This window comes from Chamaea fasciata, unplaced genomic scaffold (genome assembly GCF_029207755.1).
Source record: "Chamaea fasciata isolate MVZ Bird 193981 ecotype frontalis unplaced genomic scaffold, bChaFas1.0.hap1 SCAF_4, whole genome shotgun sequence".
NCBI lineage: Eukaryota > Metazoa > Chordata > Aves > Passeriformes > Sylviidae > Chamaea > Chamaea fasciata.
In genome coordinates, this window is record NW_027094089.1 from 39375906 (window position 1) to 39392915 (window position 17010).

At 39.8% G+C, this 17010-nt stretch overlaps 1 long non-coding RNA gene across 1 annotated transcript; it reads right to left on the reverse strand.

Annotated features, from left to right (window-relative positions):
* Nucleotides 1–6997: 6997 nt before the first annotated feature.
* Nucleotides 6998–14776, reverse strand: LOC136288336 (uncharacterized). Its single transcript, XR_010720504.1, has 3 exons — nt 14390–14776; nt 10068–10193; nt 6998–7719 (listed from the first exon to the last, which is right to left on the reverse strand). It is a non-coding gene; the product is annotated as an uncharacterized lncRNA (long non-coding RNA).
* Between the last annotated feature and the right edge of the window lie 2234 nt (nt 14777–17010).

Below are 17010 nucleotides of genomic sequence, written 5' to 3' on the forward strand. Positions count from 1 at the left end.
GGTGATGACAACTTCTAACAGACAGATAGGAGTGGTTGTCTACCATTGTCACTAATAAAATGAAAGAGGGATATTCCTTCAACCATTACACAAAATACTCTGTGAACATTGTGCTGGTATAAGGGCACCCCAAAAATTACATTGCTAAAGAGTGTCTCAGCTTGTAGACGTGTGCAATGACATTGGAGATACTGCATTCTGGAAGTTGTACCAAGAGAAGTGGAAAAGGATGAGTAAAACCCGTAAAGCTATTTGGCCTCTTGCCTATCTTGTCCACAAAAAGATGAGGAACATGCTGACTATTTTAGAACACAGAGCAAACTTGGATTTCACATGATGCAATTATGGCTGTGACAGAAAATGAGCTGTTAAATCATGTGTTCATTTTTCAGAAAGAAAAATTTAGTGTGTAAACACCATTTTTTTCACCCATTTGTACAGGGAAAAAGGAGAAATTAATTAATTGACAAGAAGTGAAAGAATACGGTATGCCTCCCTGATTTATTCCACAACTGGCCCACACAAAGAAATAGAGGTATAGAAACCTAAGAATAATTTCATCTCCATCTAAATCTAAAGCCTAATTTCATGTAAATGTCAAAGAATATACTAGCATAAGGCTGATAATGAAGATCCTCTGCCCAGAGCACACTTCCAGAAAATGATTCTCTGTACCACAGACTGACTCTGACTGAAAGCCTCGAAGAAGAGAACAACAGCAACAACAACCAAGCAACCAACCAAAAAAATCAAAGAAACAAAAATGCAAAAACCAAACCAACCCAAACCCCAGCACAAACCTTATACAGAGATACAAAGAACTTTCTCAGTGCAGATTGCTTAACAGTTTGGGCTGGAAGCCTAAGTCAAAATTGAACAAAAGCCAATCTGCTGAAGAAGAATTCACTTCCAGCCTTTATTCCACAGTGACAAAGCTCTGCCAGCCACAAGGGGCACAGGAGGAAGAAAAAAATTCAGGAGGAAACTTGGCTTCATACCTATTGCAGCCTTAATCATCCTTTTTGAACTGGCTTCAGCTGTCAGTCGTGTGGAAAACAAACACCTGTGAGGAAGTACAAAAACAGCTCGTATCAGAGGTGACATTACAATCAGCCTAGGCCGCTCATCTGCCACTCTGTTTGGAGGAAAAAGTAATGCAAGTCCTGTCATAAAATCTGATAAATGGGATGAATGAGGATGTCCACCAGGCCACAGGGGGAAATATTTTTCGAAAGAAAGAAGGAAAGCATGATGCCAGGCTTTTATGGATTGATTGTTGTTCCTGCTGTTCTTTACTGCATCCTGGGTGCAGGAAAATAGTAATGTTGATGGACAATAAAAACTGCTCCCTTTCTCTCTCTTAAGGCTTTTATTCCAATCTCATATTTTCTGTTTCCACTTCCTGTAATTTCTTGGGTTATCATCTCATCTGGCCTGTCTAAGATATTTTCAAATTATTTGCGTAAGTAATCCACCTAAACTTGTAATGTTTATTATTTGTCTCTAAAAGGGATACTGTCTAGTCTGCAGGACCTGTTGCATTGATGTAAGACAGGTAGCTATCACTAGGTTAATAGATAACCAGGTTTATACCAGTATGGACTATGAAACCAGAGAGATGTCCATGCTGTGTTTTGAATTACATATTGAAATTTTTGATGATGGCTGGTAGTTAATCACAGACATGGGAAGATGGTGTCCTTATGCCAGTATGTAAAATTACACATATACCTACAGCTGCCTTCAAAAGATATTTCTAGTGACTTAATTATTTTGCAATTTACTTTGTGTCCCAGATGCTCACAGGTTCTTTCAGTGCAAAGGGTTAATTTGTTTTGTTAGCAAAAGTGGTAAACAGGTAATCTGACAAACCTGGTCTGGTGTGATAGAGGCATTTTAAAGCAGAGAGGAGAGAATTTCAAAGTGGCTGTGGTAGGAAGGCAAGACCAAGAATACAAGGGTTTGGTGCAACAGTTAGATTTGCTTATGGGCAGAAGAAAGGTTAGGATACTATTGAAGATGAGTGAGAGGCAGTGACAAAAGTCAGTTTTGTAGGACATGTTTTTATTCTGAAGTTCTAAATGCTTGTCATCTTGGTGCCAGGAATTGCAGTTGTTAATTTTCAGCATCTTTGTATTAGTTAGGATACTGTGTCACATTTTCAATACAAAAAATAAGAGAGAGAGTGAAAGCTCTCTATGTTTTAAGAAGAATGTAATAATTAAAGTTGTAACAGAAATAAAAACTAAGATCTGGCTTAATATCATAATATAGTTTTAATTTGCTTAATAACTTACCATGGTACAGGCAGGATTTTGACAACAGTTTTTTCGACATTAGATGAAACTGAAAGCTAACATCAGGAAACACTGTAGAGAAAATAAAGTATTTCAAGAAATTCAGGGACTTCATTTAGAATATTGCTTCCATTTTTGAAAGTCACATGTGGCAGCATTTTAATTCCAGAAGACTTTAAAAATTACACCTGTAGTTAAATTACAAAATATTGATGTTGATATTAAAGAACTTTGTAGAAAAATCTGCAAGGAGGTGGCAAAAACCCATGCACTTTTTTCCTGGAATTTACATGCTTATAGTATATATTCTGCTAATTTTTCTGGGTTAGAATTTTGTCTCTGGGTTGATACTATTTCTAATTGGTGAGGACTTTAAATTGTAGGGCTGTACCTGCAAAATTTATAGTAATCCTCATTACTGCACTCTGCAGGTCTGAACACCAATACATGTGGTTCTGGTGACCAGCAGAACTGGTGGAATCTTTCATTCATGGATATCCTTTGCATTTGTACATTTTGAATATGCTAGATGCTAAAGAAAGTGAGAGAATGTGATAACTTAAAAACCTCTGTTTCCTTCCTGGAATAAGCATGTTAAATATGCATATATTGCATTCTTGAAGCAGCTTTGGGCTTGGACAATAAAGCAATAAAATAGCCCCTGAAACTGAGTAATACTTTCATAATATTAAGTTTAAAAATTAGAGAGAGGACTTTATGAAATTACTCCTTCCCCCATATATGTATGTGCTTTTCCTTTCCAAAGGTGTTGGTATCTCTCTGTAGATTGTCAGAAGTTGTTCATAATTTTTAATTTTCTGTATCTGTCAGAGGACATGCGTGCCTTTCCTCCTTGTGTTGACATTCAGAATTTTAGCCATAATTTGAGGGGAAGAGTTATCCAGGATGGCAGTCCTAAAAAGGCTTTTCTATTTCAACAGTGTTACTAAGAGAATAGAGGAAGATCTGTAGTTTTGAAATCATCTGTCCAAGAAAATAAAGAAATGCAAGCAGGGAAAACAAACTTTTTCCTTTCTCTAGGAATAACTAATTCTTTCACTGCTAGGTCAGCTACCCCCAGTCTAAAAGGATCTTGAGTGTGGAGATTGCTAAATTTTACCATGGATCAATACATGATACCTCTAATGCAACAAACTGATTATCTCTGCACCTGCAGAGGTCACCCAAATGAAGGCATCACATTCTGTCCTCTCTTAATTCTTCAAAAGTGCAGAAAAGTTACAGCTCAGCACATTTCTTAGAGCAGAAACACGTGAACTAGGTAGTGTGTCATTAGAGACAAGAACTATAGCACTGAACATGTATTCAGCTGGAGGATAGTGGCATCTCAAAAGCGAAGGTTTCTCTGTCATGTTTTCTAACATTAGTGGGTTTTTAAATTGCACTTAAAATTTAAAAAAAATTAATAAATTATTAATTGTTTATACAATTGCTAATTTGCCGCACTGATTAAAATAGGAAGCAAATGCACTTATGTAATGGGACATTTGTGGTTGCATTGCTAAGCCATTTGCATCTATGCCAAACTGAGCAGGTTTATGCTTGCTTTGCAAAATGGAAATAATAATGAAAGATGGAGAAATGAAAGTAATCAGAAATTGTGAGTTTGGGCAAAGAAGGATCCTGCACTGCTCATTTCCAATAAAACTAAGTGACCCGGAGCAGTGATTTTAAATACCGTCATGGTTCAAGAAGATCTGTCTCTTAAATTGTGTTTTAATATGCTGATACACTTCTAATCTTAAGAAGGTATTCCCCCTGTTTCAGTGACAAAAAGGGAGAAAGAACAACTGTCTCACTGGACAACAGAAATCATTAGTTAATATAGCTAGAAAACAGTATGATTATTTACTTCAATGAGAAAACACCAAAGGTCACTTTTTGCCAGTCTCACTAACGCAAATCAGTTTTTCCTGATAAGAGTCCCATTTCCAAAGAAGATAGATTTGAATATGCTAGGTTAATATTTATGTTCCTGAACATTCAGATACTTCTCCAACATATCAAGAGCAAGGTCTGTAAGGGTTAGTTACTCATTTTCCTGGTATGATGCTCTTCTATCCTGGTATGGCTTTTTCAACTGTTGTTGTATACCTAGAAACAGCAGGTTTCTTTCAAAAATTTAAAAGCCTTGTTCTGCTTTCCTTTTTTCTTTTAGTGTCATTTAGGCAGATTAACAAGAAATGTTTCTTTGCAAAAAGCAATAATACTAAAAACAAAGCATGAAGGTTTTCTCATATCACATAGTTCAAAAAACTCAGGCAGTTATCAATGGAATCATCAGAAATACTAATGTGATATGTAGCATCTAATTGCATCTTGCACCCTGTTTAAAAAAACCAGCCAAACCAAACAGTGATTCAACAAGCTGTAAGTGAAATCTAGACTGCAAAGGAAGTAGCAAAATTCTCATTGATGCCTTTAAACCAGATTTTATGCCTGAATACACAACGGATGTAATATCTGTAGGTATACACTACAGTAACAAAGCAGTAGTTACAGCACTGAAGGGATGGATTGGAGCACAACACTGAGGCTCATGTTAGTTGAGAGTCTTATGTCAAACTGCTAGCCAATAAAGTCAAAGAAAACAGATTTGAGGTGTTTTAGATTACATTGCTTGCCTTCTATTTAAGGAAATACATCAGTAATACATGAGGAAAATTAAATTAAAATTAAAATTAAAATCTTGCTTCTCAGTCCTGAAAGTGAAGAACACTAGGTCTTTGTGTCCTAGAGCAGCTTGAGGGAGCCGCAGCTTGAATCAGCAGCTTGAGGCTTGAGGGAAGCTGCAAGTTTGTTTCTAAATCAGCCTTAAGTCTGCATTATTTCACTTCAGAAATGGAGAACCTCTTTTCTGAGTCCTGAGCGTGAAGAACAAAGGAAATAATGACTCCTTAATAGAGAAGAGCAAAAATTGATTTTGGAAGAAAAAAATAACCTTTGTTAGGTTATTTAAAATGTCAGGAGTAAAAGGTTTGTTTGTTTGGATAACTCTTAATTGTCTTCAGTAACAAAGAGTCATAAGAAAAATCTCGGAGGGGGACACAAACTTATTTACATTGTGTCTCTATGTAGGAAGCTGCAGTGATACCCTTTTTACCTCTGAGGAATTGCTGAGCGAGCTCCCATGTTCATTGTTTATACGTTACACTTTTCAGGGTGACTTAACAAGCGTCCTTCTGTTGCCCTTTAAACTTCTCTAACAGTTTATTTTCTGACCCTTTCTGCAGCCGTATGGATCCAGTGTCCTCCAGCAGCCATTGCCTTATAGGCCTCTGTGTGTACCTAATATGTCAAACAGAAACAACCTTCCAAATCACTGGTGATCTGGACGACAGCCATTTTCCCCAGCTGAAATTCTGCAGTCTGTTTCCAGTGAAATTCCAGGCTCTTGTGCACAAGGCATGCATTTATGCTGATTAAGCACCTTTTTTTAATCAGCAGGGTGTGCACTGTCAAGCATATTTGACTCAAATACAGAAACATAAATTGGTTTACTCAGCTAAGAGCTTTGATCCTGCAGTAACAGATAACAGGTGGAGCTACAGGAATCCATAGTGCTTATGGATCCCAATTTACTTTTGGCCTCCAAAGCAGATTGCTAAAAGTGGGTAGGAATTTCTTCACTGGCACTTAACAGAGCACTGAATTCTTGAGAGTGAGAGATGCACTATTTCTCCTAATAACATTGCTTCTTCATTGGCTTTCCCTTGCTAGCCTGACACAAATAGGCTTCTAAATTATTATTATGCCATTTGTTACTGCAATATAGGAAGCATGCATTGCTGCCACACAACAAAAGTCTAGCTACAAGCTCTAGGAGCTTCAGTGAGATGTACTCAGAAAAGGAACCCTGCTGTGGTTCAAGAGCATAAAATTTAGTTTCAGACTTCATTCATTTTAGTGTGTGGATAAAGCCAAAAGAGGTAGTGATTAAAAAGAGTTATGTATATATTTTACATATTCTGTCCAATAAACTGCTGCAAAGATAACAGATTTTTTTAATGACCATTAACTTGGAACCAGTTCAATGATGTAGTTATAATCCTTAAAATTACTGATCAACCCTTTTCACCTAGTCTGCTGTTTGCTGTAACATGAAATGAGGAAACAGTTTCTTGGATGAGATAAACAACTTGTTATTATTGCAAAATTGAAGTGTGCAACACAAGCAAAATAGCTTTGTACATTTTGTTTTTAGCAGTTACCACTTGCCTTATTGTTTAACTCCATCTCACTGTTCCTGTATTCCAGCTTTGTGTTACCTTAAAGAACTGAACCAGTTATTCTTCCAGCCCAACTTTTTTCATTTTTTTTAATTTCTTTTTTTACATTTGCCTTATTCACAGCTGTTACAAGGAATGTAAGTGTAGAGATTGGTTTACTGACGTGTTTTGGCTAACAAAGGTCAAGAGTTATAAATTTGTGAATCATTAATTGTAGTATGTGTTCCTTTTACTGTGTTGCTGAGAATTACACAGGAGAACAGACATTAAATACTTCCCCACAGGCTGCAGTGGTTTTTCCACCCATTACCAGAGTTAACTCTCCACTGGTACAAGGAGATGTCTGCTCAGTTTCATTGGTTGCTTCTAGTAACCACTTGGACATTGTGAAAAACAAGTTCCACTCTCTTTTAGAATTTTATAAGTTTAATAGAAATAAAAAAATAGACAGGAGACAGAATAAACCAAGCTTCTCGGCCAAGGGGGGACTTGGCACCACATCTGCCTGTCGCCCCCCTCACCCTTTAGGACTTGTATCTTTAAGGAGCATCGTATTGAATATTCAATAGATGGTAATCAGACATTCCTTTTTGATCTGTTTTAAGTATCCCCGATAATCATATCTAGTAGATTTATTCTGTGGGTGTCTCCACATAGTCTGGTAACATGAATATAAATCTTCTTTTGAGGTTTTCTGGTTCTTTTCAGTTGGATAAGAAAACAGAAAGTTAACAGTTTTTTTTTCTTAAAAGGGTCACAAGGTGACCCCCTTCCCATAGCTTCAGGCTTGGTGGCTTAAGTGTTACAAAAAAATCTTACCCCTCTGGTATAATCAAAAATACACATTCATTACCCTTCTAAATTCTTAATAATAAAAACATAATACAGTACAATTATAATAGTTATGCGAAAAGCCAACTACATAGTATACACTTATAACAATCCTCTCTTTTCTTTTTTTATAACTCATTTGGCTTGAGCCATTTTCCTTGTTTTCTGGCCTCCATTCTTCGTTCTTTTTTTTCACAGATCAGTTTTGCTTCTTCAAAGGGGTCCTTCATATTGTTTTGTTTCTTTAACACTATGATCTTTTGTGCTGTTCCGGATGTAGTCAATTTTGGGTCTGTAGGCATTGTTACCACTTGCATACCTTGAACTACATTTGTGATCAGCTGAAAAAAACAAGGGATTAAACAAGGAAGAAATATCAGTCCAGCAGTAGCACATAAGAGAAAAAAATCCTAGTTTTATCCACCATTCTATTCCCAGTAAGTTATCCCACCAACTTCTTTTTAGCATTGATTCCCCCTTTTGGACTGGTACATGGGCTATTTTTCTGATATCATTGACTATATCCAAAACAGCATCCCCGTTGTCATCTATTTTCAAACAACAATCTGATGTATTAAATTTTCCACAAACACCCCCTTCTTCAGCTAGTAAATAATCTAAAGCCAACCTATTTTGATATACTGCTGCTCTTGTTTGGCATTGACTTGATATTAACTCCAACGCCTGACCGTTTTGTTTGTTATTATTTCTACAACAGCTTGGAGTCTTACAATGTGGTTCAGCATATAAATTGGGGTCCGATATCCCCAACTCCCATCCTGTGCCCAGGTGGCTGGCCCATATGTTTCCAATATGCGTTCAGGGGGCCATTCATCATTCCCCCATTTTTGGAATCCTCCAATCACATCCCTCTTACTTCTTTTCAAGTCCTCATAAACTGGTATCCCTAATTGATCCCCCTTTGGCCCTGGTAAAAGAAAGAATCTTGGTTGTATAATTCCTAAAGTGCAACTCCCTTTCCACCTAGGGGGGAGTCTTGGGTATGCTCTCTTTCCACATACCCAAAATAAGCCATCTGGTGCTTTCCAATAATAATTTTCTTGTTAATTTATATTCTCCCAAAATTTGGATATTTCTGGGATCCCAAAATAAGGATTTTTTTCTGTATCATTACATTGAAAAAGTCCAACTTTGTTATTATATTTACAATTTCCCTTTTTCATTTTCTTTTGAGTCCAATACCAAGCTGGTTTCTCTGGGATCCACCATGTAAAAGTTCCATTGCTCACCTTATATCTTTTGCAGGGAATGTTTCCCACTTCATTAAGAAAGTTTTTTTTTCCAGTGCACCAGAGACATTCTTCTCCTATTACTGTTGAGCTTAACATCCACCCTTCCGGTCGGTTTTCCCCTTTTATATTTGTCTGGTTCCACTTAACGAGTTCAACTGGGCCTAAGCTACTGCCTTTCCATGGCCATTCTTCTGACATCAGAGCCCCTCCACAGACCCAACAGTTGGTTATGTTAAGTTCCTTACTTATTCTTTCCCCCAATTCCACAAACAGGTTTTTTCCCAGTCTTGAGATATCTATTTCTTTTTCTAGTTGCTGGTCCAATTTTGTATACAAATCTTGGAGTGAAATTGGTTCAGGGTTTGATTGCTGTGCTAGCTTTGCCTTTTTGCTCACTAGTTGCTCTTTTACTAAATCTTGGGCGGTGCTCCCAACAGTGTATGTGAAACAAATCCATCTTTCCCCTTTTGGACACTTACTTCCCAACCTGTCACCACTGGTTCCCAGATTTTCCGCAATCCAATATTTTTTCCCCATTATGCATACAATTATTTAATTTGGATGGGTTATAACAGTGACTGTTGATATGGGTATGTGTAATAAGAAAGGAACCTCGGTGTCTTTCCATATACAGCTTTCGATAGCATGGGTGGCATGACTTTGCTGTTATCCCATAAGGGAAAAGGCCAAGAACAAGTGACAGAAAAAGGAATAACAGAGGTCTGGTAGGGCTTATACCTCCACCCTCCATGCCTACGGGGTTGCAGCCCACAGCAGGAGCATATGATCTTCTTGGTGGCAAGTACAGTGGCCAACCCAGTCTTGCCCTCTATTTCCTTGTCACTTCCTTTTTATTAATTTCCAGGCAAATTGCCTTTGACACTTCTTAACTGTAATTTGCCACTGTTCCTCAGGTATTTTCTCACTCAACAGGCACTAGTAATTCCCATACTCAAAGCAAAGTTACTACTTGAGCTATTCTTAGTTCTACCGGGATGGGGAATAGATTTGTCACTCAGCACTTTATACAATAAGAGCGTTACTTTTGTGAATTACAATACCAATTTTCTACAATTTAACATTTACATTTCACTCAGCTAACATGTCCAGTATTAGGATGAATCAAACAGGGTATGTAGTATAATTGTGATGGAGGTGGTTGTTCCTCTTCTTCTGTGCATAAATCACAAGCTATGGCATGAATATGAGAATCCTCTGACCAAAACAATCCTGGTCCTCTTGTTTGAAGTGGAAGTATTCCTCCCGGGGGATAATGGAGGTGTTTCCAAATTCTTTCAGGCTGAACTTGAAACCGCTGATATAAACTTGGCCTTATTTCCCAACTAAGTGTGATTTTTTGTATATTTCTTGGGTCATTCAGATTCTCCCCAGTTCATTACTACCCAGTCCTCATTTAAGAGTCAATTTGGGATCACCTGGTTTAGATGTTACAGTCCATTCCTTTGGTTCTTCCACGGGTCCTTTGATTCCGCTAGCGTGGATCCACCCTCGTTCTCTGGTCCGGATCGCAGCCTCAGTTGTCAGCAGTACCTGAAAAGAACCTTCCCATTCAAAGGCAAAGATATTTCAGCTTTCCTTGGCTAATGGACAAGCTCAGAAAGCATCTTTTAGATCTGCCACACTAAACCACTGATGCTGGGGCAGGACCTTACTTAGAAGAGTATAAGGGTTGGGTACCACTGGGTACCGGGTTCGAGTTCTCTTGTTAACCTCCCGTAGGTCTTGCACTAATCTGTAATTCCCATCAGGCTTCTTTACTGGCAGAATAGGGGTATTATGAGGGGACATACAAGGTTCTAATATCCCATCCTTTATTAGTCCTTCTATTACCAGCTTCAAATCTTCTCGCCCTTCTAAGGATATAGGGTACTGATGTACACGTATAGGACATTCTTCTCTTTCAGTTGTGACCCTTATGGGGTCTATGTTTAATCCTCCCCTGTTTACTTCTCCAGCCCAAACTTCTTTGTGAATTTTATCTTCATCCTTTTGGTCAAGTTTTAAAATCTTAGCTGTTATTTTCCCTTCTTGTGGTATGACCCCTATTCCCAATTCTACTTGCAAGTCTCTTCCTAATAAATTACTACCTGCCCAGGGACCAATAAGACATCTCCCATCCAAATTTTAGTTTCTATCACCTCATTTTTAATAACAAGAACTGTAAAACTTTCTCCTTTTGCCCCTGACACCTTTGCAGTGTCTTTACTTACATTATAACCTGTGGGAATATTTAATAAGCATGTCCTCTTGGCACCTGTATCTACAACAAATTCTAGTTCCTCCTCCTGGGGACCCACTTTTAAAGTTCTCACAGGCTCTTGATGGTATTTGTCCCCTAAAATATAGAGCCTATGACTTCCCTATTCTTCTTCTTGGTTTACTTCCCTGAAAATTTTCAAATCCTTTTTTTTTTCGGTGAGGACACTCACATTTGTATTGTCCTTCCTCCCTGCAAAAGAAACAGGCCCGCTTAAATTGCTCCTGGGATTTTGCTAATACTGGGGCTCTGTTTTTTCCCTATTCCCTCTCTCTAAGACCTGAATATCTAGGAGCGGTACCCGGGGGCTTTGATTGTTTTTGGAAATTACTTTCTCGCATCATGGCTACCATAATCTTTGCTTCTCTGTTTGCTTTTTCTTCATCCCTTTTAACATAAACCTTTTGGGCCTCCCTTAATAAATAATTTAATGTTTTCTCGTGCCAGTCTTCAATTTTTTTCAGCTTTTTTTTCTAATATTTGACCAGGCATGAGTAACAAAATTAACTCTTAATAAAGCCTGTCTGTAGGATCATCCGCGGAAGGCAGGGAGAAGGAATTCTGCTGACCTGAGATAGAAGGAATTCTGCTGACCTGAGATATTCTAGAATACGTGGTTTTATTGCATGGGTCGTGGATAAAAAGGGCCTTGCCTTCAGCCACCAGCCTCGGCTGAAGGGAAGTCCCAGAGAGAGCGAGAGGATGAACAAGGGGGTATGAGTTAAGAGAGAAGGCAGCGAGGGAGCCAGGTGGCAGGGGTCAGAGAGCAGGGGGAAGAGGTAAGAGAGCTAGAGAGCAAGGAACAGAGAGGAAGAAGTATGAGCCAGGAATAGAGAGCGAGGTCCTTCTTACAATGCAGTAACTAAGACTCAGTATCTTACAACTCAAAGTAAGCTTCCATTTCTATTTCGATTATAAGTTTCATATTTTCAGAATCTTTTGCTAAACAATCATATTTATAAGGTCTCCCTGATTCATCTTCCCCAACATTTGTCCAGGAGGTGTATCAGGATCTGTTCCTGAATATTGTTTCATATTTCTCTTGATTCTTTCTAACCATTCTGTTGGTGTTTCTTTTTTCCCTGCTGTCCTTCAAAGGCTTTCCTGGCATTCTGCCCTCGTGGTACAGCCTCCTTTTTTCCTTCAATTATCAAATTATGATAATCATTCATAGATCTCTGTCCTGCCTCATCATTATGATTCCAATTTGGAGGTTCTATTGGCAATTTTTTTGGTCTCCCGGTTCTCTCTGCCGGTTTTCCTTTTCCCAAATCTTTATTCCAGCAGCTCTAATCATCTGCCTTTCTTCCTGGAAAAAAAATAATCTTCATAATTGATTGTAACTCAGCCCAAGTAAAAAAATTCGGTCCTAAGAAAAGGTCTAGTTGCTCTGAAACACCTACAGGATCCTCCAACAACCCATTAAGTTCCTTTTTTAAAATTTCTGACTTCTGAAGAAGTCAAAGGTTCATTTACAAACCCTGTGCTCCCCCCTCCCATAGGAACTTTTCGTAATGGGAAAAAATTAATTCCTTTATCCCAGCTTTCCTGTTGTTTTTTTTTATCCTTTTGTTGGTATGGAGTTTCCCCTTTAAGAGGAGAAGCCCCCTGGCCAGCAGTGGCGGTCGTTACTGAGGGGACGATGGCCAAGGCAGGGGTTGCGGGGACTGGCAGTGACAGAGGGCTGGGGCAGGGGTCCGCCCCGGGGCTGGGTCCGACAGGAAGGGGAGGGGGTTGGCGGGGGCTGCGACCGGAACCGCCGGCAGGACGGGGTTTTTGAACGTGGTCTTTGCTGGGTGCACTCGGCACAGCCGGAGTCATCAAGGGCGGAGCTGCTGGGGCCGGGACAGCCGGAGAAGCCTCGGGGAATGCGGGCGGCGGAGGGGTGGCTGAAGTGGCTGTGGCTGGGACAGGCGGGGTTTCTCGCGGAGCTGCCGCAGGTTATGCCGGCGTACTTGGGGCTGGCACGTGTCCCGACATGTCTAACGGAGCGGGCCCCGGCCATGCGGCCTGGGCCGGAGCAAACCCAGGCGCGGCGGCCGTGAACGGCTGTGCAGCCAGCGGTGTGGGAGCAGCGTGCGGGGGGCAGCCGCCGGTACCGGGCCGGGCCGGGCCGGGCCGGGCGGGATGGCCGCGTACGGGGGGCGGCCGGCGGAGGCGGGGGAGAGAGCGGCGCGGGAGCGGGGGAATGCGGGGCGGCTGGCAGAGGAGGCAATATTTTTAGGACAGCTAAGCCTTTTATTCTTTTTTTCCTCTTCTTGGTCTGTCTCTGGAGTTTCTGATATTTAAAAAATTCTTATCCCCATAGGGTCCATGTCTCCTCTCCCAACAGGCAGCATATTTTCTCCTCCGGATTTAGCGGTTCTTTTGAATTTACAAATATGTTTAAAGCCTGACAAATCCACCCTTCAAAAGAACCATATCTAGGCCAATAAACGTGGTCAGATCTTATTTCGTTTTCTGTCCATTCTATCATGCAGTACTGAATCATCTTTACTTTGTCTTTTTTTCTTACACTAGGATCCATATCCCAGTTCGCTAATAAAACCCCCAAAGGGCTATCTTGGGGTGTTTCTGCTGGCAACTCTTTTTTTCCTGAACCCTGATTTTTACTGGCGTTCTGTCTCATTTTCAGGACTGTATCTATTTATCGCTTGGTCTCTGTTGTGGTGTTTTTTTGTTGTTGTTGTTGTTGTTGTTGTTTTTTTTTTACTTTCCCTTACTGCCTGAACACCACCTTCCTTGCTGTCCCAAGGCACAGAAAACTCTTTCTCTCAACAGTACAATACCATGCACCTTCTTCCCCCAAAAGAAAAACTTAAATCAACAGTCTATATTACATATACACTCATTCACCCCCTTACACAATTTTTTATTTATTTTCTCACTCTTCCCCATTCACAACCGGACAACACAAGTAAACAATACAAGAAAATGGTACCCTCTTTTACTGTTTAATATTTACCTATAGGCATTTAACTAACTCACCTCCAGATGCTCTTGGATTATCACACTTTTTAAGCCTCTAGTGTTTCTGAACTTGGCAGCTTTTTAAAGCCCAGGTGTCTTGAATCTTAACACCCCTAGCCTTTTGTGCTTTTTCCTCAATCTGGCAAAAAAAGATTCATATATTTGGCCACTCTCCGGATGCTCTTAGGTTAAGTAACCTTCAATCCGGCAACATTTGGGGGTTCCCCCCCCCCCTTCTTTTTTATCCCGTTTTCCCAGTGGATTGTATAGGAAAACTATCGGCTCCCTTCCTGAGGGGTCCCTGGGACCCCATCCCAGCCACCCGGGGGTCACTTTCTCTCCTTTTTCATCTTTCGCTTCACCTCCGTGCTGGCCACCTCCCTCGCGAGAGAATGGAGCCGCAGCTTAAGAAGCTACCACACTCGTTTCACCAGTCTGGGGGACCCAGCCAGCTTCTCATTCACACACCACACAGACTCCCTTTAACCCGCTCTCCTAAGAAATACTTACAATCCTTTTTCTTTCTTAGCTTCTTCGTGCACGAGTTTTTACGGAGCAAAAAAATACTGCAGTTTTAGAGAGCCTTTTCCTTTTTCCTTACTTGCTTTTTTTGTTGTTGTTTGTTTTTTCTGTCTCCTTTCTTGTCTCTTCGGGTGTATGACCTGCGATCTCCAATTCTCACAAAGACAAACAAAGCAAGGCCGCCAAAAGTCAGGCGGGGGCACCCTCCTCGCTCTGGATCTCCCGGGGTTTCAGAGACGAGGTATATCCCGGCAAGAGCCCCCAAATTGTGAAAAACAAGTTCCACTCTCTTTTAGAATTTTATAAGTTTAATAGAAATAAAAAAATAGACAGAATAGGAGACAGAATAAACCAAGCTTCTCGGCCGAGGGGGGACTTGGCACCACATCTGCCTGTCGCCCCCCTCACCCTTTAGGACTTGTATCTTTAAGGAGCACCGTATTGAATATTCAATAGATGGTAATCAGACATTCCTTTTTGATCTGTTTTAAGTATCCCCGATAATCATATCTAGTAGATTTATTCTGTGGGTGTCTCCACATAGTCTGGTAACATGAATATAAATCTTCTTTTGAGGTTTTCTGGTTCTTTTCAGTTGGATAAGAAAACAGAAAGTTAACAGTTTTTTTTCTTAAAAGGGTCACAAGGTGACCCCCTTCCCATAGCTTCAGGCTTGGTGGCTTAAGTGTTACAAAAAAATCTTACCCCTCTGGTATAATCAAAAATACACATTCATTACCCTTCTAAATTCTTATTAATAAAAACATAATACAGTACAATTATAATAGTTATGCGAAAAGCCAGCTACATAATATACACTTATAACAGACATCCACCAAGAAATAATGTTACGTTGAGTTTCCTGTGACTGAGCCCTTGCTTTTCCCAGAGAACAGAGCCTCATATTAGAGTACCATAATATCACTTATTGACAGTGTGTCAATCTGCCATTTCATTAGGTGCTTTGATACATGTACCTGTTTATAAAAGAAAAGGATTTTAGGCAGATCTGGGACCTCAAACCATCATTCATGTGACTGATCCCAAAGCATTTAACACTATTCAGTGAGCTTAAAGTGAAGTTTGTGAATTACTAGTTGCTAATTGGTATCCCAAAAGTATGCTTGCAAGGTATGGGTCAAAAATCTTGCTGTACCAGTATGGTATCTTCTGAGGGTAGGCATTATTTGTGACCAGGAGTCAGGGACAGATCCTAGCTGGTGTGGCCTGTGGCTCTTTAAATTCCAGTGGTTAGTCACTGAGTGTATTCATACAGTGTTACTGAGGGTCAATGCTCTGCACTGACAGAGCAGCATTGCACTTAACATGCTTCCATTTCTGAGTGGAAGTCTGGATGTGTTTGGGGGCTCTAAGAAAGAGCAGTCTGTCTCCATCACACACATCTGTAGAGCTTAGACTGAGGTAGCCTCTCCATGTGGCTTTGGGGATTGACTCAGTGTGGCTGAGTGGTAAATGTCGACCAAAGAGCAGGCTTGAATAGCACTGAGCTGATACTACTGAGATATACAGAGCATGCAACACTTGAAGCATGAGCTTCCCTTTGCAGAAGAGGGACACGCATCAACATCTACTCCTGAAGAGGAATATTTTAGTATGCAAGATACTTTCCAGCTGCAAGATTAGCACTCAAAGAAAACTTACAAAAACAAGCAGTGAAATCTTGAAGAAGAGGCAAAGATTGTGAAGTATCTAGCTTTGTAAAAGGACGTGTAAAATCCAGTAGTGAGAGCAGTGCCCTGTTTTGACATCCAAACGCAACTAGCAACCTTTGAGTCTATGCCAGTTCAGCACTGGGTGTGAAACTCTTGGCAGTTTGCCTTGACTTTACAGCATTTTTAGGTCTGGAGACAGAGAGTGCAGAGAGAGAGAGTGCAGAGACTTGAGTATTAAGATTAATTTATAAATCTTGTTTGTTTCTCTTTTTTATTTACAAGGAATTATTGATGCCTTTAGGGACTATGGAGGATCTAGCTCTCAAAGCTTAGGTTGACGAAACAAACTGCATCGCCCATTTCTTTAGAAATGATACCTAGAAGTGTTAAGCTGTATTTTGTCCTCCCTTTAAACAAACAAACAAAAAATATTTCTGGCCAGGGAAAGCTTTTATCTAATGTGTTTTTTCAGTAAGTGAAAATCACATCAGCTTAAAATGCCAAACTGCCTTGTCAAGAGCCAGTATGTTTTTAAACACCTCTGCTTTCCCCAGAATCATCAGAACTGCAGAGTATCTGGAAACAAATGGCCACAGCTTCTGAAAAATCAGAAAAATTAAAATTGTATGAATGTTTCTTGTGTTGTGCTTACACAACAAATACACTACATCAAGATAGTTAACCTGAACCTCTAAATAAAATAATTTTAGATTAAAGGGTGTTTTTCCAAAACAGTGGAATGAATTTTGTTTTTGTTTGTTTGCTTGTTTGTAGGTGTGAATTTCCTGGATTCAGAATAAATTTTATGTTTGTATTTATATAAAGAATGGTATAAATTCAGAAGTCCTCTCACTAATCTTTCTAAGAGTTTCAATTAACAGGTGCATAAGGTTCTTTGAGACTCTGATAACTATGGATTTTACTCAGAGTTCTTTT